Source organism: Pieris rapae, chromosome 18 (assembly GCF_905147795.1).
Source record: "Pieris rapae chromosome 18, ilPieRapa1.1, whole genome shotgun sequence".
NCBI lineage: Eukaryota > Metazoa > Arthropoda > Insecta > Lepidoptera > Pieridae > Pieris > Pieris rapae.
The window spans coordinates 4,005,069-4,030,036 of record NC_059526.1 but is presented as its reverse complement, the minus strand read 5'-3'; the positions used below and the strand labels follow the sequence as shown (position 1 = coordinate 4,030,036).

General features: G+C 32.7%; 1 protein-coding gene across 9 annotated transcripts in view; it reads right to left on the bottom strand.

Annotated features, from left to right (window-relative positions):
- LOC111001399 (SH3 and multiple ankyrin repeat domains protein 3) overlaps positions 1-24,968 on the bottom strand; it is a 145,373-nt gene that overhangs the window by 100,476 nt on the left and 19,929 nt on the right. For 8 of the 9 annotated variants that reach the window (XM_045632266.1, XM_045632268.1, XM_045632270.1 and 5 more), the window contains exon 1: positions 4,808-5,000. The gene's annotated coding sequence lies outside the window, so the exon portion shown is untranslated. Of the gene's footprint in view, positions 1-4,807; positions 5,001-12,336; positions 12,371-24,968 lie in introns of those variants that run through there. The other variant, XM_045632267.1, reaches the window with a different exon arrangement.

Sequence of the window (24,968 nt, the reverse complement as noted above, 5' to 3'; positions counted from 1 at the left end):
TAGAATTGTATTAAGCGTTGTTGATATGAATTATGGTTTTACATCGATAACATATTTCGGGATGCGCGTTTATGTTCGTTACATTGCCCAGGATTCTTTAAATCGTTCGATAACTAAGCATAGAACTTCGTAGCTCACTAATTACTATCTCACTAAGATATTATATAAAATTACGTACATACTCTTATAGTAATATAGCATATCCCAAGTCAAAATAATTGTTAGCATTTTAGGTTTATTCGTTTTCGTATTAGTTTTTTCGTCGAACTACCTTATAGTCCACTGTGTGTTTTGTTAAACGAAATAACTAAGCCTTATATGTAAGGTCCGGGTTATATGTTAATTTAATTTAGAATTTGCTGCTAATATCAATTAGATTCATTAGTTATACACAATTGAGCACTATCTACGTATAAAATTATTGGTGCCTTTCAAAATTCGGATCTGTTGTACAGAATTATTTCACATATTACATAAAAATAAGACGAGAAGATCCTCCTCTTTCGGTTGCTTTAAAGTCGACCAAAAACAATCGGGCAATGTGGTCTAACCCTATTAATTTATCATGTTCAAATTTTTGCTGGTATACAAGATAATAATATAATCATAAGATTTCAGTCATCATATGCTTTAGCACTTCGGAGAAGAGATATAAAAAATATTATACAAAAACTATTAATAATAATGTCGGAGCAAAAACATTTAATTTCAAACGTAACATGGACTTTTCATCCGGACTTGTAAGTTTTTTACTTGTACCGTTTCGCTTATGCAATAATTTCGAGTAAACGCTAAAATTGTATAACGTACACTCAGAGAAAACAATTTTTTATGTCAAATATTATAAGTAATACTTGCTATTCTACAAAGACTAGAATATTTTTTTAACAAAACGATTTATAAAGTGAAGAATATTAGTTCATTGCAGTTATAACATTATCCATTATCACATTCCCTTAAAACCAAATCCTTTCATTCAACAGACAGTAAGGGGAGAAATTACAGGTGGAGGGAGGAAACCGCCGGCACCTGTCCGGAAATCAGACAGGAAGTGGCATTCGCAGCTCAGCTTTAATTGATTGCGATTCGCATTTCATATGAGGAAGAGGTTACTCATTACAGAAACAAATATCGGAGTTGGTCATGTGGAAACTAACGTTTTGTATGTATCGTAAACTCCAGACACATTTCTGAGGCACCTATCATTTTTCTTAGAGCATGATCAGCCTTCAAGTCAGAAGTCATGAAGGCATGTCAGCTTTCTCACGATGCGGTAGCACTTAAACAGAGAGCTGCCGAAGGACGTGGAAAGTACATTAAGTACTACAAAATTAACTTTTTGGGGAAAATAATTGATATCTCTAAACCTGTCTTAATTTTTTATACCGGAGGCAAGGTCAATACCATACAATACTATACTTTGAATATAGGGCTAACCGCCGCCCATGGACGCCTATGACGCCGAATTTAGTTTCTGACCTGTAGGGTTCGCTCAATATCTCAATGCAAAATGATACTACTACACTACTTAAATTACCAGGTGTTTTTAACCACGTCCAAAACTATAGAAATGTGATTAAGATTAAGATATTTAACACTCTATAATAACTTTTAAAACCTTTTACGAATGTTTTCCTTACAAACTTTCTGTTTAACTCAATTATTACTATACTTTAGTTTGGCGAATGGCGACTCTGCCCTCATAATTAAGAATTTCTCAACTTACATTCGGTAATATTTCGTGTAGTTAATAAGACAAGGAATTCATGTCACCCATTCAGCCATTACTAAGTAAAATTCAGACCTGTAATTGAACCGACGTTGACGTAACAATGTGATTTATCACACGCACTGGGATACTGGGTCATACGTGCCGGCATCTAATGAACAGCCGCATACAATTTACTGTTCCATTATTGATTTGTTCTCGTTAAATTTGGTAGCTTTGTGTTCTATAATAGTAATTTTTTGCTACTCGATTAATGGAAATTCATTAGGTTAATAATATTATCATTTCTTTTGTCACATAAATTTGTAATGTAACGCCGAGATATGTAACAACCTCCTTATATTGTTAAGCGCCTTATTAATGGTCTACCCTCAAATCTTAAAATAACACCAAAAAATTGCAAGGGTACCAGTTAAAAGGAATTTATAGCCAACCTGGGATGTGATTGGCATAAAAACTTTGTTTTCTCTGTTTGTTTTAAGATTTCGTTACGATTTAAGTATCAACTATATTTTTTTAACTCTTTAGTTTAATTTTAAATTCCTTAATTTTAAATTTGTATTGTGCCTTTCAAGCACAACGGTTAAACGGTTGGTGTTATCTGTACTTTTAGTTTATACATATAATAAATTAAGCAATGAAAACACATATTGCCTTTAACATCTGTACGTTTTGACTTTTGACATGTGTTTTTCCTGTAATCTCTTTTTATACACGCTGATATTTTGTGCTCATACTTCAAACATTTATTTAAGGAACCGTCATCCATGTGAACCATTGAGGCACAAAGGTAATATGTATATATATATTATATTACTAGCGGATCCGACAGACGTTGTCCTGTCTACACGTCTTTAATTTCACAATTTCAATTTTTAATAAGCCATTTTGATGAAAATTATTATTCAAATGTTATGACAATATCTAACGATCCAGCACATGGTCACACACGATATAACACAATGATAACAAAACTTTTTTTAAATTTCGGGACAGACTAAAATTAAAATTCGAATATTATTTAAAATTTGACACTGCGATGGTAGCGCCATTCCAAAATCAACAACAACTAATAAATTGAAAATTAATTAAAAAAACATTGTCCAGCGGACAAAATTGTGAATCTAAACCATTCCCAGATCCCCTTGAACACACACAAAAAATTTCGTCTAAATCGGTCCAGTCGTTTAGGAGGAGTTCAGTCACATACACACGCACACAAGAAATATATATATTAAGATGTGAAAGTGTCTCTTAGAGATAAGACTTTATCCAAAATGGAGGTGATCGCTCTAGCGAAATAAACATCAAAGTTTTATTTTCTCTAGTATATAATTGATAAATTGTGATTAAAAATATAAAATAAACTTAGGTAAGTATTTAATATGAATACCATAACTTAAATGAATATTAGAATAATCTGATTTAAACGCATAATATGGATAAATAACTATTATCATTTTATTCCATCCGTTTATTTAATAGCACAATAAATGTTTATGGAATTCTATCTTTATAGGCGTTACACCGTACAATTGTAACACTTTTTATCAAAGCTACTCTAGTAGGAATTTTAAACCGATAAAAACAATTTGAATATGCACAGCATATCACCGATTAGGATTAAGATTAAATTTTATTATAGATTAAATTGTAACTAAACTAATTGATAACTATTTTATGGTAACAAGAATAAAGTAGTTTTAAAATGCCCAATCATCCTTTATTTTCATTAATATGAAAACGCAAGAAAACATTCATTCAAAGGCTAATGTTGTCGTACGCACATCGTATGAATATTCAGTACGAAGTTCCCGTCGTCAATGCAAGCAGACTAATTTAAAGCCTTTCGTTGGTAAAGTAACACGTACTTTGCCCACACTACGCCAAACTTTGCCATTAGATGAGAACTTCAATAAACATATTTTGTGAAGGTAACAAAATGAGTATGTGGCGGTCCACTAACTTAAACCGCCGCTGGACTTTACTCAAACAAATAGCCATATAGGTATTTTAAGCTCGTAAAGGAAAATATCGATTGACAGGTAAAGATCACCACTCTTCTTTAACTTATAACTTACGCAATATCATTTACAATAAATATTACTTTGAAGTGAGCCGAGTGCGAAAGAACACGTAAAAATTTTATGATAGATAGTTTATGATTTTTTTATTCTTTAGAATAAATTTATATCGAATAATACGTTCTCGATTTTTTTTAATTACAGTTTTAAGCTATTTAGATATCGCCTTATACGCTTAAAGTTGTTTTAGTTGAGTTTAAAATTAATTAAAAACCGTCTTATTTCTAATCACGTCATGTCTAATGTTTACGATTTTGTAATATATGACCGGGTTGGACTTTGAAAAAATATATACGAATTTGATAATACAGATTATGTAGCCAACAATAAACAAGTCTTAGTAAGATATATACACTAATACCAATGCAATATTCCTCTTCAATGAAAACACAGGATAACATAACCTTGAGTAGTTTAAAGTCACTATCGTTACTTGAAAAAATGAAAACATGTTCCCTTCTCTGATCTGCGATTAATTGATAAAACCTCACCATATTAAGAGTGCTGCACCTAGTTCAGTCCATGCCAGTTTGACCTTTATTACTTCATTCTTTGGACAAAATCGTAAGTCCGGTAATCGACAACATTAACAATTCAATATTGCTGCCCTACAGACTCCATGTTTAGGTATATATGTATATATTATATATATATATATATATGTGTGTGTGTGTGTGTGTGTGTGTGTGTACATAACCAAGAAATCTAATATTATGAGGATTTTTTCTAGATTAGCATAACATTACTATTTTAAAAGTAAACCCAACCCGTAAAAACGTAAACCAAAATACGTAAACTAATTTCATAATTAGTAAGATAATTTAAATTTTTATCAACCTGAAGTAATCGTGAGGTGTTGCTCACTCAAGAAATTTACATCGATACAGGTTAATTACACTCAAAATTGATATCAAATAGCAAGGTTGAAGGAAATTATTTCTGATAGGCAACCAAACCGGCTAGAAATTGAAATAAAAATTGAATTGCAACATACCACAAAAATCTTTACGCAGAAAAATCCAAGTGAGGCACACTAAATATTATAAAAACTTGTCACCAACACATAGATCACAATCCACTTACGTTTTCACAAAGTGTTTTTACAATCGCGTTATATCCAATTAGCTGTTTTAAATTCGCGGGAGTTGTTCTATCGTATGACGCACAACCTCTCCCCTACACTTATCATACGCGACTGATGAGCGGTGAATTGTGATTTGTGAACTGTAATGACTGTGTGAGTTGTGAGCGGTGAGCTGTCGTTTGTCATGTTTGACGGTGTCCGTGTCCGTTCTCCTTGAACGACGAACGAGACGAATCTTAGAACTTGACAAACTGTTAAACTGTACTGATATCGTTGTAAGCTTTACACAATATTATGATTATGTTTTCCAGTGATTTTATGTTTGTTGAATTCGTTAAATAATTATAATAATCATAATAATTAATAATCTAATAAGATGAAAAAAATATGAATAAACGTTAACTTCTATGCAAATTGTTTTAGTTAAAACAGTTCTCGAACAGTAGCGTGAATATAAAGTAAATCAAAAATGTTTTACTGGTAAAATGCTTAGTTTTTTGTAATCGATGTCGAGTCAAAAACGAGTCCGTAAATTCTTTGTTTATTGCAATACTGCGCGATGTTGTTTATAAATAAGGTTGAATTTGTTATTAAATAGTCGTAATTTTTTAAGATTCTGTTTTTAATAGAAAAATGCATATTTAATGCGTATATATTATTATTATTTCAATCATTCAGGGCCCTTCATGACTTAAAATATGGTAAGACTCAAGACGGGAGATGCCAAAGTAATAACGTTGACCCAGAGACGCAAAGCAAACAACTGGCGGCAAACGTCGAGGAATTTTCACTTGAAACGTCCAAATGAATTCTAATGCAGGCAGGAGCGTTTAATCGGCGTTTGATGAAACTTTTTTAATTTAAAAACTCACCGTGATAGGTATATACTTTATCGATTGATTCCTTGAAATTTTATCCCCGTATTTCATGAGACTTGTAAATTATTATTATACTAAATAGTAAATAACTATTGTTTTAATGCAAATTTAAAATTATTATAACATTTTTTTTATATTTTTCGCCTGTATTTTACAAATGTGGTATTGAAAACGGCCAGGGTTTTGCTGTATAAATAAAATATGCGAAGATTTATGCTCCTGCTTACATATAAATAATTTTATTGTCGTATTAAATACAAATACATGTACCTTAGAGTTTAAATATTGCCTGTTCAGAGATTCTAGTCAATATATTTAAAAAAACATGTTTTCTTAATGTGTGTGTCCTAAGGTGATGTGGCATTTAGACATACATAGCTCGAGTTTAAATAATTTTAATAAATAGAACTTCATCGTTCAAAATATATTTAAAACAAAAGAAAAGCACTCGACATTTCACGTCACCTATAGAATAGTCGCCCTTGTGTAATGTTCTTGTGGCAAATGTCCGGTCATATCAATATGGACGATATAATTTTTTTAATTAGGATATGATATAATAGAATTCATTTAGTACTTAATTGAATAAATATTTATAATAATACAGTGGTAATAAATTGTAATTTGTAAGGAAGATAGAAAAATGATAAATATATTAGAATGGATAATTGTATTTGAGAACGTGTAAAATCCCTGGAGAATTTTAGTTGCTTTCGCTATTAGAAACATGTTAGCACAGAAAATATTCTACAAAAGTAAGACAATTACCAAGAATGCAAAGATTGAAGAGCCATAGGCGATAACGATTTTTGCCTCAGGTTTTGTTCCCAGTGTTATCAGTACAGACATTTGACCAGCTAGAAGGCATATCTTTGTGGTCTGACAACATTGCCCTCTTAAACTGCAATTAGGGTAAGGCTTTATAGTATAGTAATAGAAAAGCATCTAATTGTTAATAGATAATGCAATTTTTTTGTACATATGAAGATAAATATGAATTATATATTATACAGATTGTTCAACAAAGACTGAATTTTTATTTTACTACAGAACTTTTGCAAACCAAGACAAACCATATACAATAAAAATATATTTTATTTTACCTATAAATATGTACCTAAATATGTACCTATTTTAGTTTGTAGGGACACTTAATATCTGCGCTCACATGTCACTGCGATGACGTCATACCCTGAAACCGACTAACGAAGTTATTCCGGCTGTTACTGATATATTGAACTTCTTGACCTTAACCATGGGGGCCTACGATCAGCCTAGTCCTTTTAGCTAGCCAACCCTCCACACATTTTTATATGTCCGTTTCGTAAAATAAAATAAATAATACTATTAATTATACTATAGTAATATCTATAATTCAAAGCAGTCGAACATATTTATTCTTTACAATTGATCTCCCGTTATGTTCGATAGCCGAACCGCAATCTTAAGATTGGAAAATTATCGACGACTCCGTGCGAGGTCAGCATAAGCAATAAGAAAAACTTGTATCCAGAAATAGCCCTTAACATGCTACAATAGATATGAAAATGGCTTACAACGTAATGTATTGTTGGTGTTTATCTAGGGATCTGTTTTTGCTCGGTTTTATTTACGTATTTTGGTTACGGTCTATTGTCGCGTTTCCAGATCCGCTACTGAGAGGCTTCTAGGGCCCCGTGGATACAAAGTCCTAACTGAAAGCAAAATGAGGCCGGCAACGCACTCGCGAGCCCTCTGGCATTGAGAGTGTCCATGGGCGGCGGTATCACTTAACATCAGGTGAGCCTCCTGCCCGTTTGCCCCCTGTTCTATAAAAAAAAACAATAGTAAGACTTGGAATCCCTGAGATCAATCAAAGAATGTGCGACGCTCGTCTATCGAATGGAACGGGGATTTTCCATTTGTAGTGTAGTTTCGTGATAGTTTTATGTGTGAGCGTCAATTACGGGGGATAGCCCAGAGCCCCATAAATTCACGATCCGCCCATGCTCGTTTCGCACTTTTTATGTGACATAACTTGTCTTCTACAAGACAAAATTAATAATAGTATAGTATTTACGAAATACAGATTCTGTTTTTATCATTTGGTCTACTTTTATCAGGACGCAATAAAGTTTTAATAAATGTTGAACTGAATGTTACTAAAATATCAGTAATTTTCAAATTGATAAAGCAAAAGGAAAATGCAAAATTCTTTGAAATGGAATTGCAAAAGCGTTGTATTTGTATAGTGCAAGGACGCTATATTTTACGACTACATCATAGAATTGTTGAGTGAGCTGAAATGTAACAAAAAAAACAAAACAACAAAAATTCCCTTGAATATTTATTATTATGACTGTGTCAATACAAATTGATGTGATCATATTTCTCAAAACTTAATATAAATTCTGACTAATTTCGATGGTTTCATTTTGAAATCGAACTTCATTTGGTAATAATTGGCCATAACATAATTCAAATAAAAATATCTCTTATTTTTATTTTCATGTAGGTACCTATTTGTGTATTTTATTTACACGCAAATCCAACTCGCTTGCCTATGATATCCAACAAATCCCATATTAAGTGCATTAAATTCCATTAGCTCTAAAAGATAAATAAATAGTATTGTGTATTATAAATGCATGTATAAGGAACATAAATATTAACCAAGAAAAAGTAAATCGGAAATAACATTTCCTTAATAAAGTAGCGTATTTACTGACTGTTAATTAATACTAATTAAAGAACAATATTTCCGACTTTTCATCTAGTCCAACGTTGTCATGTGATTAGATTTAAACAATACGTTGTTTTGCAAAATGTAACATCCAGTGGCGTTTACAACCTTTTGGATATGTATCTGTTTGACGATTTGTGATAATTGTTTTTTTTTTAACATGGTAATGGAATCATTATGATGATTGACATCCGTGGTTGAATGCGCAAATGCGCTCATAGGAAGTCTTAGTGCACATCCCAGGGTTCGAACCAATGATTTTAGGGCCACTGTGCCAATATTGCTTCTATTACAATAAAAATATATTTATAGATTAAATAATTTAATATAAGAAGAAACAGTTCAATTTTGGTATGTTAACAAATTAACTGAAAAACTACTGCATTGGTATCAAAATTCTTTTAACTTTAGAATGCTACATTATCTCATCGCTATATACATTTCCAAAATATTATTGAAGCCGGAATGAAAAATGACTTTCATCAATTTGAACAATTATGACTCTGATATCTGGTATGAACTGCATATTTTTTTCGTTTCCTGTAATGTTTGGTATTCTGAACATACGAGGTTATCATTTTACAGCGACGATAACATACGTACGAATAAGAATATATACATGTATATTATACATTATTTACAGAAAATGCATATAGAAAAATGTACTCATGCTAGGCGAGATTCGGTTCGGTTTTGTAGGTCTTTCAGAAAAAAATAAACTCATAGCTGTCTGTTGCTTATTTGAATAGAATAAAATTAATGTACCTTAAAGATTGCGTGTTCTTGGTCTATTGTCTTCGCCACTTCGTTTGGGGATTACTTTACTAATCTTTCTAATAAGATATTAAATTTCTAGGTTTTTGGGTCAATGATACAATTTATGATATTAAACTACCGTGTTTATCACGACCGTGATCGAAGATTTTAGATTAACTATCGTAATAAAATCTGCTAATTAATTTTTAAAATAGTTTAGGATATTAGTCAGCGATTTGATTATCAACGGCCGGCTTGGCTTAATTATGCTGTTTAAGTTTAAAACATTAATGATGTGTGTAAAACACGAAATTGTATGTTATAAAGTGACTGTGCAATGAAAGTAAATGAACGTTGTCAGTTGCTCCTTTGCTTTTCAAAGACAAATTGTCTTAAATAAATCTTTATTTATTTAAGGGGAGGGGAAGGACCACCGGTCAATGCAATATTATTGTAAGAACTTTTTAGGACTATTAAAGTCATTGTAGTGATTTCCTACCTTCGTCTTACTGTTAATAAACATTCAGTAAAGAAATATATTTAATTTATTATGAGTGCTAAGGACAATGGTTGGATCTAGACTAATCAACATGAAAAATATTACAAACAAAGCAAATGGTTATGACTACTACACCTTGTGTGTACAATATTAATGTATGAGTGAATATGATATCACTACATTATATTAACTAAAAAAAATGTGAGCCGTCACGAGACGCCTGGCAGATGTGAAACATCGACATTATTTTGGAAAAGTAATAAGCAGAAAAGAACAGATTGTGATAGGAACTAAATAATGATAAAATAAAATAGTACGATTTTTTTCAAGATAACGATGACTATTTATTGAATAAAAATTTATTTTCATTAAATATTTTTAATGTGAAATTTACTACTGCATATAGACTGTATATAGGTATATAATATGTAACTACTTTTGCATGCATTTGTCGCGCTCCTAAACAAGACTGCTATGGTTACAATTAATACAAACCACAGCGGTTTTATAATGTAACATATTGTGATATATTATTATATTATTTTGTAATAATAATACCATCAAATAGCGCGGCGACGCGTCGCCACGGCAGAAATCGGTTTTACGTGCGGCTATAGATGTTTCACATCAAAATTGATTTATAAAATCCCCTTTTTAAAAGACTATAAACGTCTCGGCCATATTCTCATCGAGACTAGCTATTGCACAGTGCACTAGTCTGTGCAAAGACACACAGTCGATGAAACGGATGTCAATCGTGACCGGAGTATCCCATGCGCATGCGCAGAACAACTTTACATACCAAGATACTTAGTTCTTATAGCTTGAGTAATGAAGCAGTCTATATATAATAGCGGTACCTTCACAACTCACGTTTCCTCTCAAATATAGGTAAAGGTCTATTACACCGATTTTAACTGCCTACCATAATTTAACTTCATAGATTTACGAAGGTAATAACTAAATGTACCTGTAGTTACCCAGTTAAATCAAATTACCGCCCACATCGGTCAATGCAATTTGCTCATAAAACACACTTTGTTATGAATATGCGCCTACATAATATGCAATAGAAAAAATTAGTAGTTGGGCCTATCGCTTATACGCAAGGTTGTATTATTATTTATTTGATTTTTTTCCCGTAATATTTGTACTTCACTGTATTGCTTTGTTATGGAGTAATAAAATGAAATAAATGTACTCGACCTCTGACGGAGTGAATACCTCCTCTAATTTCTTGCACTGGTATCAATTCTCTGTGACAATTTTCCAATTTTATTTTATTTTCCTCCTAATTCACAATTCTCAACAAACGCGTTGTTATGGAGAATGATTGTTATGAAGAAATATTTGTCTGAGTTGTCAAAAATTAAGACTGGAATCCTATTTTTAAAACAAAACATTCTAAATATAGAATTAATTGGCGTTTCCGTTTCAAATATGGTACCATAAATAACTTACCGTTTTTTATTGTATTTTTATACACAATACATATATGAGAGAAAGAGAATTTGCCATTTCGTTGGACAAGTTTTCATAGAATTTTTTAAACATATTTAATTAAGTTTTAAATTTAGGGTTAATTTAATAGAAATTAATTCATTAATTAATATTTAGATAATGTGTGTATTTCTGAAATAAATAAATTAAACCATTTTGAATCCGAATGTCGTATGTCATTTCATAATCCACATTTTCACGATGGAAAAGCTTTAGAAACGAATTCAATTACAAAAATCAATTAGAGCGAGTAATTCGCAAATGCGAGGTTGAATGGTATTTTGCATAATCCTGATCATCCTATGAGAGATGAACACTTTGGATTGAAACTGTTTGAATTAAACATATCATGCAGTACTAGTTGGAAAAACTAAAAAAATAATAATATAAAATACAGAACAACGAAGTCTCGATTCAGGTCTGGGCTCCACTTCTTTTTATAATAAAGAATTAAATACTAGCGGACCGACATACATTGTTCTGCATGATATCTCAAGCGATTAGGATATTGAACAAAGTATGAAAATACCTACTTCAACGCCATCTACCTGGCTGATTTGTGAATCTAAACTATCCAATGTAAAAAAGTGTACAATGCCGCTAAAGAAGATTTCACTTCAAAAATCATTCAAATCGGTCCAGCTGTAGAAGTTCAGTGACATACAGACGTAAAGTAAAATTATATGTAAGCTATCCTTTAAGTTAGATCAAACTGCACACGGTGTACAAATTTGACTGAAATCGGTTAAGTAGTTTAGGAGTCCATAGCGGACGAACAACGTGAACGTGACGCGTAATATATATTAAGAATTATATAAGAATGTGATCAGCCATCTGTGTTGGTTGCCTCACGAAGTTTTTTCTTTCACTTGCGTGCAACTGTTAAGATGCACACAGAAAGATCTTTTCTTTCCCTTTCATTGGTCGTGTTTCGACTGGACGAACTCAGAGTAGAAATCTGCCTGTCACTCAGAAACTTTTGGAAAAAAATACATCAATTCAGAAAATCAGGACACGCATAAATAATTTTAAGTCTTACGAAATGTATTTCCGTAAATATAATCAAAAAGGGAATTCAACTTACCTCTGGCTCGTGTCTGCGCATCCCGGAAGCTGACCTGTAACAATATTGCATGAATTAGTTACCACGAACACTCTACGCCATTAATAAATAATAAGCATTTCAAATGCGGCCACTAATTATGAGTCTAGGCTTTCTTATGGCGACGCGCAGCGTGTCGTAAATTTTAAATAATTCTGGGAAAAGTGTTCAGGCTGTGCTTACAACTACACTTCAAACCTTAGCTAAGTGTTATTTAATTTATTATTAATTAATATTAGTCTCTTTAGATAGTGTGCACAATGCACATCCAAAAAGCCACGGCAAGATGTCTTCAATAGATCTATCGAAAATTATACAATAACTATTGGTACCACATTACTCAAAAATAATATAGCGAAATAGATTTCAATGTATGTGTGACATTTATTTGCAAAGCTTTTTGATGTTTATGATTTTATCTTTACATTTGCTTTTCATAAGTTATTAGTCGTTTTTATTACTATAAAAAATTCGATGATTCTGTGATAAATTTAGTTAGGTACGCTTGCTCGTTACGTTATTATTTAAAGTTTCTTTTTAATATTACGATTTAATTTAAGTGCCTAAAAGTGTAAATAAATTTATAAAATTTAAATAATACAGAATTTTTACTAGCCACACGGCATCAATGTATTCAGTACGCACCAGGCATCGCTACTTAGAACAACTATGCCTTTAACCATTGCGAACCGTTCTTACTAAGATTTATTATCTGATTATATCATTACTTCACTGTAGCAATTCAAATATTCATAATAGAATTCATAATACTTAGTATAGTTTAAATTGGTTTAAGAAAAAGTATAAGAACTTTTCACAAATTTTCTGGGTTTAGTTCCTGTGCTAAATAATATTTAATATAATTAACAATAGTATTTTAAGTTCGGGAAATATAGGAATATGTTAGGCACGTATGCAATATTTATGCAATAGTTATTTAGTTTGGAAAACGTCATATGGAGATGTCATAATTTATAATGGAGCTGAAATATGTTACGTATTGTTTTAAATTTAATATAGTTTCCCATAAAGTTTACCGATTACAAATAATCATCCGCGAATCAAACCCGGGGCGTATTTATTTAAGCATTAAGTCACGACGACGGCTATGTTATATACACAATATATTCTATATGGTATTCCAAATGAGTAATGTTTGAGTGTTTGCATATCTGCTCTGCGCAGGCCATTTATAGAATTGTGTGAGAGAAATGATTTAGTGGACAGCCGCTGCAATAGAACTGAACTGTTGCTAAGGCCGCCTTCACTCTCAAGGGTCGGACGTATTGTTAATTAATAAAAATACAATGAAATTCATGTCTAATACAAAAACACTTTCTTTTCCATGGTTTGAGTAGCTACTGCTTTTTGTAGTAGTTACAATATCAACAAATGTTCAGCTATAATTCAGTTTTTTGTTACGACCGACATTGTCGAGAGGCTACCCCAGGGATACGGAAAATCTCTGGTTTCAATTTATTTATTTAAAGACCCTTGAACAAGTTACCACGTCGCGGGGTTTTGGGGTCGGTACGTGATGTCCGTACAATGAAACACTACCTACTAAAAACCAAAAATGCCATCTATGGACGGGAGGTACGTTAACAGTGTACGTTAACGTTCCCTTAATCCGTGGCCCCTTCAAGAGAGTTCAAGGCTTAAGGAAAACTGGCTAACGTAACTTCTATAACATAAGTATTAATTATTTGGGCTTACCTACTCTCTTATTACCAGTACTTAGGCTGTATGTGCCTGTAAGATCTCGGCGGAAAGCCCTGCCGTCTGAGTAAAGGACACGAATAGTCACCGATTCCTCTGATGATCTCGCTGCTAAAGTGTTCCCTCAGTTCTGCACTCGAACTCGATATATTTGAGACAGGGTTGCGAATACTGAGATATTAATGTACGTTGTTTTGATTATTCAAGTAAAAAAAATATTAATTGTTTATGAACTATATATTATATTATACGTAAACTATATAGTATTTGGCATATATGCTGTAGATAAATAGACCATAAGTAAAGTGTTTACAACCCTATTGCGGAAAACATTCCTATCTACAGGTAAAAATTAAGGTAAAAATTATACTTCCAAGGTGAATAAATCCTTAGGTTAGGAAATTATTCGTAATTCCGAGTGTAACATCGCTGTGTAAACGCAGCCGGCAGCTAACACGCGTTGTTCGCTAAATTGCCTTTCTTGGATGTACTATATACGTCAATCAACTGTACATAATAAACTATTTAAAATAAAAATTATATTCATTAAAAATGCACTAAACAAAAAATAAATACGATATAAGAATTTTAATCTGCTTAGCTTTAAAAAACAAATACTTGTTATATATTTGTTTTGTATATATGTATTCAGTTTATAGGTGGCGCAAAAGATTTCTTAACGCCTTAAATAGTTTACATATAAGGCTTATTTGGCGTGGGATTACCGGCGAAACTTGTCTTCTCTTGATGATATCTAGACACAGAAGAAACACACAGCTCGCTTTAAAAACAATTAAACAGACAACGAAAAATTGCAACTGACACAAGAGTGCAGCACTACATTAAATAGGTATTAGAGGCATAGCTTTTGTTAATAGCTACAAAGGAAGCTTCCATGTAAGAACTTAGAGCATAAAAGAAAGTTCGCTGTTTGTGGTGACTAAGATATTTTCTGTGGAAGTACAAAAAGTCGGCAACCGTAACCCGACCTCGATGGACTTAAGTGGCCGTCGTCCGGTCTTATTACATGCGTCTATCAAGTAATAAGGGAAGGCAATTACTATATTATTGAAAGTTCTATGTGCTATGGCGTTTCACAAAAGTTTTAGATATTCAAATAAAACAGTTAGCTAACATGAATTTATTTATATATTACTTGACATTTGGAGTGCAGGGTAATGCCAAATCATAATAACTTTATATAATTAATTAATGCAAAATGGCGTTATCTATTATCGCAAATTTGGAATTACCTGCACTTTTTCTTTATGATTATCGTGGGAATATATCCTGTATATAAAAACTAAACAAGTTAATTGAAATTCGTGTATTGTAAAAAATAAAGAGCGTATAAACCAGTTTTAGACCCATTCCTAAAAGCAAAATTCACTCACTACACAATACCACTATTGTTTTAGAAAATTACAGATCTATCTATATACTATCTTTTTTATTCCAGATTGAACAGACTGACAGAAAGTGGGCAATGTGAACCTTCGTTACGTGGTCATAAAAGGGTAGGTTTTATAAGCTTTCTTTACTCTAAAGCATTAAAACAAACATGAAATATGAGAAACATAACACGGAATATAAATCTTTTATTCTATTCCAAGGCACTTCTGCATTCAATGATACCATAATATATATATCAATAAATATATTTTTCTACAATAAAAGCTTTAGTCACGTAAGTTTTAGGCAAGCTTAAAGCGTTAATTGCCTACGTAAATAGATCGTGCAAGCCAAACTTAAATTAGCACCAATTAAATTAAACGCTAGAATCACATGTTTATGTTCACACTTATCCTTTTAAAAATGTAAATTTAATTAGTTTAGAAAGGGAAGGTGTGTGAACCAAAGACAAAACTTGTTCAAGGTCAAATATTTAAAACATTACAATATAAATATAACACGCAAAATTACATCCGGCACCTATCTAGCCCTGTTGTATTTGATAGCCAAACATAACTGTTAATTCTAAAGTAATTAAACAATGACGCATATAAATTGTGCTGCTAATAATCAGAAGTTAGGTCAGATTCTTATGTAAGGTTTTTTTTTTTTTTTTTTTTTTTTTTTTTTTTAATGGAGCTGCGAACCCACCCCTGACTTTTGCTTATCAGGGTCCTTTTTTGCTGTATTTATTTTGTTCATTCAATTTTTTATTTTTATTTTAATATTGTTATGTTATATTATATTGTGTTTCTTACAGCAGCTTTATGCATTCACATTTACTTAACATTTTACATTTCCTAGTATAGTATAGTAGTTTTCTTTATTTAAATTGTATATTTATTTTCTTTGTTTATTTACATTCACTTTACATACTTTCATAAAAATTTAGCATTTTGGTCATTTTGAATTAATTACAGGGCGAAGCAATATTCCGGGCGCCGTTGAATATTCGCGTCCTCCGCAGAATCCGCTCGCAAAATTTTTCCAGGGCCGTCCTGTGCCCCGCAAGGATGTCGGGCAGCACATTGCGTGTCATCCGCATCCCCACGGTCTGCTCCAGATCGTGCCTTTGAATGGCGAATATGGGGCACCCCACTAGGAGATGCTCCACCGTTTGTATTGTGTTTTCGTCGCATTCACATGCGGGACTCGTTTTTATTTTGAAACGGTGGAGGTATTCCGCGAAGGCTCCATGCCCTGTCAAAATTTGGGTCATTATAGGGTTAAACCCTTTGGTCCTTGCGATTTTGTACGCAGCTTCTGGGTCGGGCAAGAACATCCTAGTTGTCGCCCCGGTTGTTTCTTCGGACTGTCTCTTGACCCATTCCCGCACCGTGCCTGCGCGTATTAATTTTTTAATGTATGATAGCGGGCAGCGGTCGTAGACTGGCCTCCGCTTTGTGTTAGTGGCTTCTTTGGCCAACTGGTCCGCTCTTTCGTTCCCTCTTCTCCCCGCGTGTGCTTTTACCCAGAAAAGTTTGACGCTCTTCTCTGGGTGCTGGGTAAGAAGCTCGCGGATCTCGGTGACCAGGGGATCGAAAGAGCGTCCTCCCGCAACCGCATCCAATGCAGACCTTGAGTCGCTGTATATGAGGACCTCGGTCTCCTTCCGCTGCACCGCTATCTGCGCCGCTCTTTGTAACGCCACCAGTTCTGCCTGATACACGGTGCAGAAATGTGCCAGAGGCAGCTTTTGACTCTTTATTTCTTTTTCTCCCTTCCAAAGGGAGATCGCAGCTCCCACCCCTTCTTGCGTCTTACTACCATCCGTATATATTTGAATGCTTTCATTATTTATCGCTAGTTCTTCGTTTGTTAGAATAACATATTCCAGTGCTGTCTTTGCCGGGTGAAGACTTTTATGTAGACTTTTATGTAAGGTTAATGACCTCGCACCCAATTTTAGGTAGGTCTCAAACATAGAGCGTTAATAAGTTTTATATTTTTTAATACAGTTAATAAACAATGAGTACTTTTTATTGTGAGGGCATTTTAACGATACAACATTATTAGGTTAAATATGGCAGGGCATGTCTTAAGGATAGTATATCTCCGTCAATCGACATCTACTGCTATTCTTGGCGATTATTTATGAAATATTACATAATATGTGTACTGATGACATGCTGACTTTGCTAGACAAGGCGTTATTCAACCCTGAAGTCATTCAAATCGCGCCTCTGGACAATTGGGCTTTCTGTCTATATAAGAATTAACACTCGCTTGTACAGTGAAGGAAAAGATTTTATGGAAGTCTTAGACCTTCAAATCACCGGCGTGTCAGGAACAGAAGACTGATCACCTACTTGCCTATTATGGAAAAAGTTACAAAAACCTAGAGGTCAAGACCTGGTAATTGGCATCACAGTTATATTTCAAGAGATTTTGATTGATGTACCTACTAACCTAATACATAAGAACAATGTAATCTGTATATACTCCAGTAGGCATGAATTACAGCATTAAGCTTTCTAAAATTTAGGGAATAATGAGTTAGTCAAATTCGTTTAAAAAGTTGAGCTCAGCTTGAGTAGTCCTTAATCTCAATAGGACCTTTGTCTGCACACGGACGTCCTTTGTATGTGAACAATACAATTTTCCCGACTTGAGCACGTTTCCTGTGGTCTGTATGAGTGAGACGCTCACGTGGTTATGAGTAAGAGTGGGCTTGAGGTGTAGCGAAGCAATTAGGAACTTGCTTTCATTCGCCGTAAATAATAGAGTAGGGTTCAGTTATTGCGCGGGTTGTAAAGGTGCAGTCTAACTTTAAGTATTAGGACGTTTTGTTTTTTATTAACATAACTTTTACACATTTAACCACGCAAGCTGTATAGTATGCGAAACGTCGGGATAATTTTAAAATTATGTAAAATGATTAATAAGTTTATACATAACTTCAATCCGTTAAAAAAGTGTTTTCTTTAAATTAGGACTTTTTTGTTAAGAGTATCAAAAATACCGTTTCATCTCTGAAGAGTTTTGTCTAATTTAAGGCATTTATTTGAAAATCTCTTTACTCTATTAGACAGAGCTGCTTCATACATTTCTCACTCAATTCCACTCAATTCCACTCACACACAACTCACATCAAATAATTTTGTAAATTTTCGTTTGATCATAAATTTAACCTCTTTAATACAACTCGAGTCCGTTAAATCGATTGTTCTTAGATCATCTGGCTAAACTCAATTTTCTTATCACTGGTAGTGTACAGGGTATATCATCGTTGCCGAGAATGTTCGAAGGTAGTAAAGCGCTAACTGTCCCCTGGCCTCTTGACCGACACTCGACTATTTCTCATAAAAATTTCCCTGTACTAAGTCACGAAATGAAGCGTTAAAAAGTACATATCGTGATATACATATAAAATTTATTTTTAATTGAATAGATCACTTTCTAATCCTTTATCTTTGCCCCATATCTGGCATTTGTTTGTTTTATTTTTATTAGAAGTAGGTGATCCGTTAATATTTAGTAGATTATAATTCTAATTTAATATATCTATACCTTGTCTTAATATGCCAGGTTCTTCTTGTTAATTTTTTACATGTTACGGGAAAAATCACATCGATAAGGCATACATACATATACACTACATACAATACACCTTAAAATAACTATTTTATAGTCCTAATATATAATAAATGTATTTCGATAAAAATTTATAAAACTTTTTCATATCAAATAATTATCGTGTTATTTTTTTTTCTAAGCTTTACATTGCATTTAATGTAATTAATATAACCCTAAAGGCTACGCTAATTAAGAAAATTAAAAGCATCTGAGTACTATATTAAATCTGTAAACAAGATAAATGGGAATGAGTATACCTACATGGTTTAAAATGAACGGGTTTGTGTGTGTGTGTAAATATATAAATAGTTACTTTAGTGTGCAGGTCTCGATCCTGAAAGGATTTTTCTTTTTCTGTACGCAATAACAAATGCTGCTACAGTGAACGCAAACATTGTAAGGAAACCGGAATGTCTACAAAAACTTTAATACGTGTGTCAGGGGCTGAAGGGTCTGAATTTTCTATGAAATTAAAAGTGATCAAAGAGACGGATCCAATCTGATGTAGCGGAACTGGACTAATATTTATTAAGCTAAAAGTATGAATTAATCACTAAATTGGATAGATTTGGGTGACATGAGTGAGGGATTGGTGCTAATAACACATTAATACTTTCCGGGGGGAAAAATGTAAAATATACGAAATATGCATTTTTAAACAAAATGTTGTGTTGCTGGTCACCCCGCCTTCCTTTTTTTATCTTTTGGTGAAAAGAAGATAATCATTCTTTTATTATTACTAACGAACTGTTTCCTATGAGAACTAGACACCCTTGACAACTGAGTAATCTATATTCAGTTTCTATTGACGTATTTAATTTGTATTAAAAAAATCGCTGTAAGTTTATACCTCGTACGTATATCATTAGAAGGCTTTTTGCGTGATTTTGTGTCGATTCAGTTACAACCATTCGACGCGTTCATTGATTGCGGCTAGTGTTGTGGTTATACTGACATACATACAACTCTAACCCATTACAGTTTATTAATAGATTAATTTAATTAAGTGAGCAACACAATGTTTTTACAAAACATTATGTTATAACGAATATAATAAACATATGTTTCATGACATGGTTTAAATTTGGCACGATTTCATTGAAGCAACGACAATATTTTTTGACAAAAACAAAAGATGAAGATGAAAATGATTATTTAGAATAAAAGTAATTTAAAATATATTTATATGAGATATTTTAATTTTAAAATTACTTTATATATACGGTAAATAGTAAATAAACTGAATAAAATGTAAGATTAGGTTATATTTATAAAGCAAGTATAACTTTTTGTTTATTCAGGTGAGCCTCCTGCCCGTTTACCCCTGTTCTAAAAAAAATGAGAAACAGTCTTTTCCGCTACTTATTTACTATACCCGATAATTTTGTGCAAGTTTTTAAAGTTCTTCCACCAGCCGTCGTCATTTGAAGCTAATATCGCCCTAATCACGCTATCCGGGATGACCTCCTCCCCATGTAACATCGTCCAGTAAAGTCTCATTTTCCACAGTGTTTACTTACTGGTTTAAAACACTAATTTCGAATAGATAGGTTCTATATTGAAATATACAATATTATTAAGTCACTACGTCAAAACAAGTATGTCCAAATAAAGCCAACCCTTATACTGATATAGCACGCTTTCAAGAAAAAATATCTATGAAGATCCACCAGTACATTCGAAAACACAAGCTATAAGCCTCCTTACATACTCTTATGTACCCATCGCGACTTTCCAAGGACCTTTGACAAAGTAATGACGCTCAGACAAAAGACCTACCTTCTAACCCTCCGAACGATACTCGAGTGGGGTTTCCATAAATATTTGGATTAAGTGTAGTTTTTTATAATATGTAAAAAACTACACTAAATTATTATTTTTTTTTAATTTTAGTATATGAAAAACAGAGTCTTCAGAATTATATTATGACTGCGTTTGTTTGATGGAAAGCGTATTATCAGTCGGAACAGTACCTACTGTTAATTTTGAATTATATTTTATGTTTGTGATACTCGCGGAAATAAAAGATATTAATATTATATTACTAAAGCCACTGTAATCTAATGCTGAATCTTTGTGGGTTCTAAGCAGCTTTCATATCATTATTTTATGTAGAATATATGTAACATTTTTATCTTTTCATCTCTTTTGTTCGGCATTATGAAGCCCATATCTTAGGTTAAGAGGATTAAAGGTGGAAGTAAGTTTTAATGCCTTAAGAGGAAAATAATGAACTTTATTAAAACAACAAAACAAACATTTTGTAACAACAAGCAAAATACATAAACATCATATCAATAAAAGACTAAAAGATTTTTATTTTTAATCTTGATAAGATTGCTACTAATATTTTCTCGTAAGGATGAGACATCAGACTTATCACAATATAGCAGAAAGTTTTAAAATGTAATATAAAATGATTAACTTGAAAACATCGACATTTTTTGACAGGTGACATCTCTTGTATTAGTTTTAAGGTTAATGATATATATATATATATATATAACGTACTAAATGCCCTATCACAACACGTACTCGTATAATAACGTGTGTATAATGAACCCTGCCAAGACTAAAACGTTGTCACCCTAGCTAGCCAATGTAAGCGCGCATTTTTGATACCCTGCTACTCCGTGTTACCCTCCAAAACACGACTATTCAGCCATTGTAACAGTGGTGTGGTGCTTTTCAGCTCCTTCAGATATCTAAGTAACTACGCTGTTGATGGCTCTCTAGTTTTGACGTTTTGACGCGGCAACAACTTATATAAGGAAAATACTGAACAATTTTAAAACTGAAAACAACCCCAGTTTTTGTTTATTCTACATACAATCTTGTACATTGGTTTAACTGTTTTTACTTTTCAGTTTTGTAGAACTTAAAAACAAAACCCTGGCTTAAAAAGATATAAAATATTGAAGAGTATTGTTATCGCGGTTATCAAATGGTTAAAAAAGTGAAGCAAATCTACAAGCAGTCCTCGTCAACAATAACCAGTTCAGTTAAATATGTGTTTTTGTCCGTCCGTCAGCATCCTGAGACTGCATGAGCTATTATGTACCGTTATAAGTTAACTTACTTGTGAGAAACATACAATTAATTAAAAGAAAAACTCGTTCGGAATGAATTATTTAATACCATACAACATTCTTTGGTTTTTTTAGTGCGGGCTAAATAGTAATATTGTTACAATATTTTTGCATACGTCTAATAAGGACAGTTTAATACGATTTTCGACACACATGTAATGTGGAAAACACGAAATAAATTTAATTCAATATATTTATGAATAAATAAATAAATACATTTTTGTAGTCTCGTTTCTGATTCTTACCCTTAGATTGGAGGATCATTCAATGGGTTAATAGCAATAGGAATTTAATTAACACATTTAAGAGGCGGTTTGATAATAATTCTAGCCGTCGGCTTAAGTTTTTGAATAAAAAAAAATACCTGCTTGGCGTAGCTAACTGACAAAAAAAAGAATAGGACTATTCAATGACTTTAAAAAAGGTATATGCTTATCTAATCGACGTAATTAAGACATAATAATGTTACTACCAATGATTACTTCTAATGATTAAGAACATGTATTTTTATTAACAGTACTTACCTTATAAAGTAGAATTCCTAAAAAAAACTTTTTGAATTAAACGATAAGTAGTAGTGAAGTAATTCAGTGCTACCATGCGATCTATTCTCAAGATTATTTCAATTAAATAAAAGAAAAAACTTAAGCTCACTTGTTTAGCCCCGGGGCAGAGAATGTCTGTGCCTTGTAATAACGAACATAGCATGGCCATATACGTTTCGTTACCAGGTTTAAAATTGTACAAAATCATGAATTATTATATTGAATAGAGATTACATCCCCATTCTCTTTTCTTTATATACAATTAAAATTAAAAAAAAAATTAAAGCGTTATTTATAAGAACAGTTTCCTTTAAATATTGGAAAATGTATTTAAAAAAGCTCTAACTGATATGACTCCTACCACGGCATCAGTAAGTTGCTAACTACAATATAAAGCATTCGAAATGTGTATTGGGGTGTCCAAAGAAAATATTTTATATGGGTATACTTCGTCTTTGTATACTACAATCGTGTAACAGGTAACTGTATTCTAAAATTTGCATTTTCGCACATACATACAATCCATTAAAAACTTATTGAACTCCGAATTTCAGAAGTCAACGACTTTAATTTCTTAATTGTCCCATTGTCGTGTTTTTTATGATAAAGTCGGGAAACCAGTTAAAGTAACTTTGTATAGAGTAACTGTAAGTTACGTAACGCGGTACATCTTTTGTCAATTAATAACTGTACATCGTTTTTTTAATCTAACCGGGAATGTGTTTGGGTATGCAGTATGTCCAGTGGACGTTTGACGAAGTTCACCATTTAAACAAGTCTATGGATTTTTGACATATTATTTAAAAACTAACAGAAATTGTGAACAGCAGTGTCAGAATAGTGGCTTCAGCGAGCGACATCATCCTTAATGTTACAGGGTTGAAACCCGGCTGTGCAAATATTTTCTCCCTATGTGCAAATTTAACACTCTCAGGTATGGGTGAAAAAACATCGTGAGGAAACCGGTATACTTCAAACCCAAAGAAATCTGAGATCTACAGGACCTGAACAAATACAAATCGTACCTAGACCAGTACAAGACATCTGAGGGTTTGTTTGTCTAACGGTGACTGAGAAAATTCCAAAATTGGATTCGATTTCGATCGAACCTCTAAGGCAATGTAACTCTAGGGGACTCCCATATTGTTTTCGTACATGTTTACTCCATATTTGCGACATCGACATAGAGGTATGGTATAAGGAAAATGTATAAAACTGAACTTTTTCTACAATTGCACAAATCACATTGCAAGAAGCAATCAGAATAGTCATATTTCACAGCTGTCATCACACAAATACACTTAAATAACTTATTCAAAGTATAAATGAGTTATTGTTAAATAACAAGTGGTCGGATTCATAATAACCGGTAATATCGGAGATTATCTGCGCCCACGCAACATAATCACGCAGGGACACATATAATTTAAGCTACATGCCATTTCCGTATCAGTCTGTGGATTGCACTGTGGTATTTTGTATAGCCAAATGCCACTCTTGCCCTAAGGTTTTTAAAGTATTATATCAAAACTTTTTGCCATTTCAAGTCGACAAAATCCATCCTCGAATCATATGATTTGGCACCAGTACTTGTTGTTTACTAAACATCAATATTTATATTATCAGTGCTTCATCACACAAACCCCACATAAACACGATAATAAATATAAATTATATATTTTAAGACAAAAAAATATTTTGTCTTTGTGCACGTGCTTTTTACCGTCAAGTGATCTACTGTTCCTATAAATACTGTGGCACAGGTAATGCCTCTTCCTCAATCGAAGAGCTCTGTAATACAGCTAAACCACCGTGTTGGGAATTGTAAATTGAGCCGTTTATTTGAATGGTTGCCTTCCGTGACTTGTGGTCAAAATCCATACATCTCAGTTTCATAGCTTAACCCTTTCCGGCACGTTTCCGAGAATGTATATTGCCCTTTTAAATTTGAATTATCGTTACTATGTATAACATATCCAACTCCTAGTCAATGTATACACAGGTTATATGCAGGTACTCCTTGTTAAGTAGGTAAAAAAAAGGTAAAACCCGAATTATGTAGTATACTTTAATTTTTTATGTTGATTTGCAATATCGTTGAGCCCAACCTAGTAATATTTTAGCCCCTAAGTTATCCTTTCACTCAGGTAAGGTAAACTTAAATCCAAGTTATAAAGCACGGGTGCTACCAACTGCCCATGGGTTTAACACATCGTGTTTCTTTTAGTTCAAA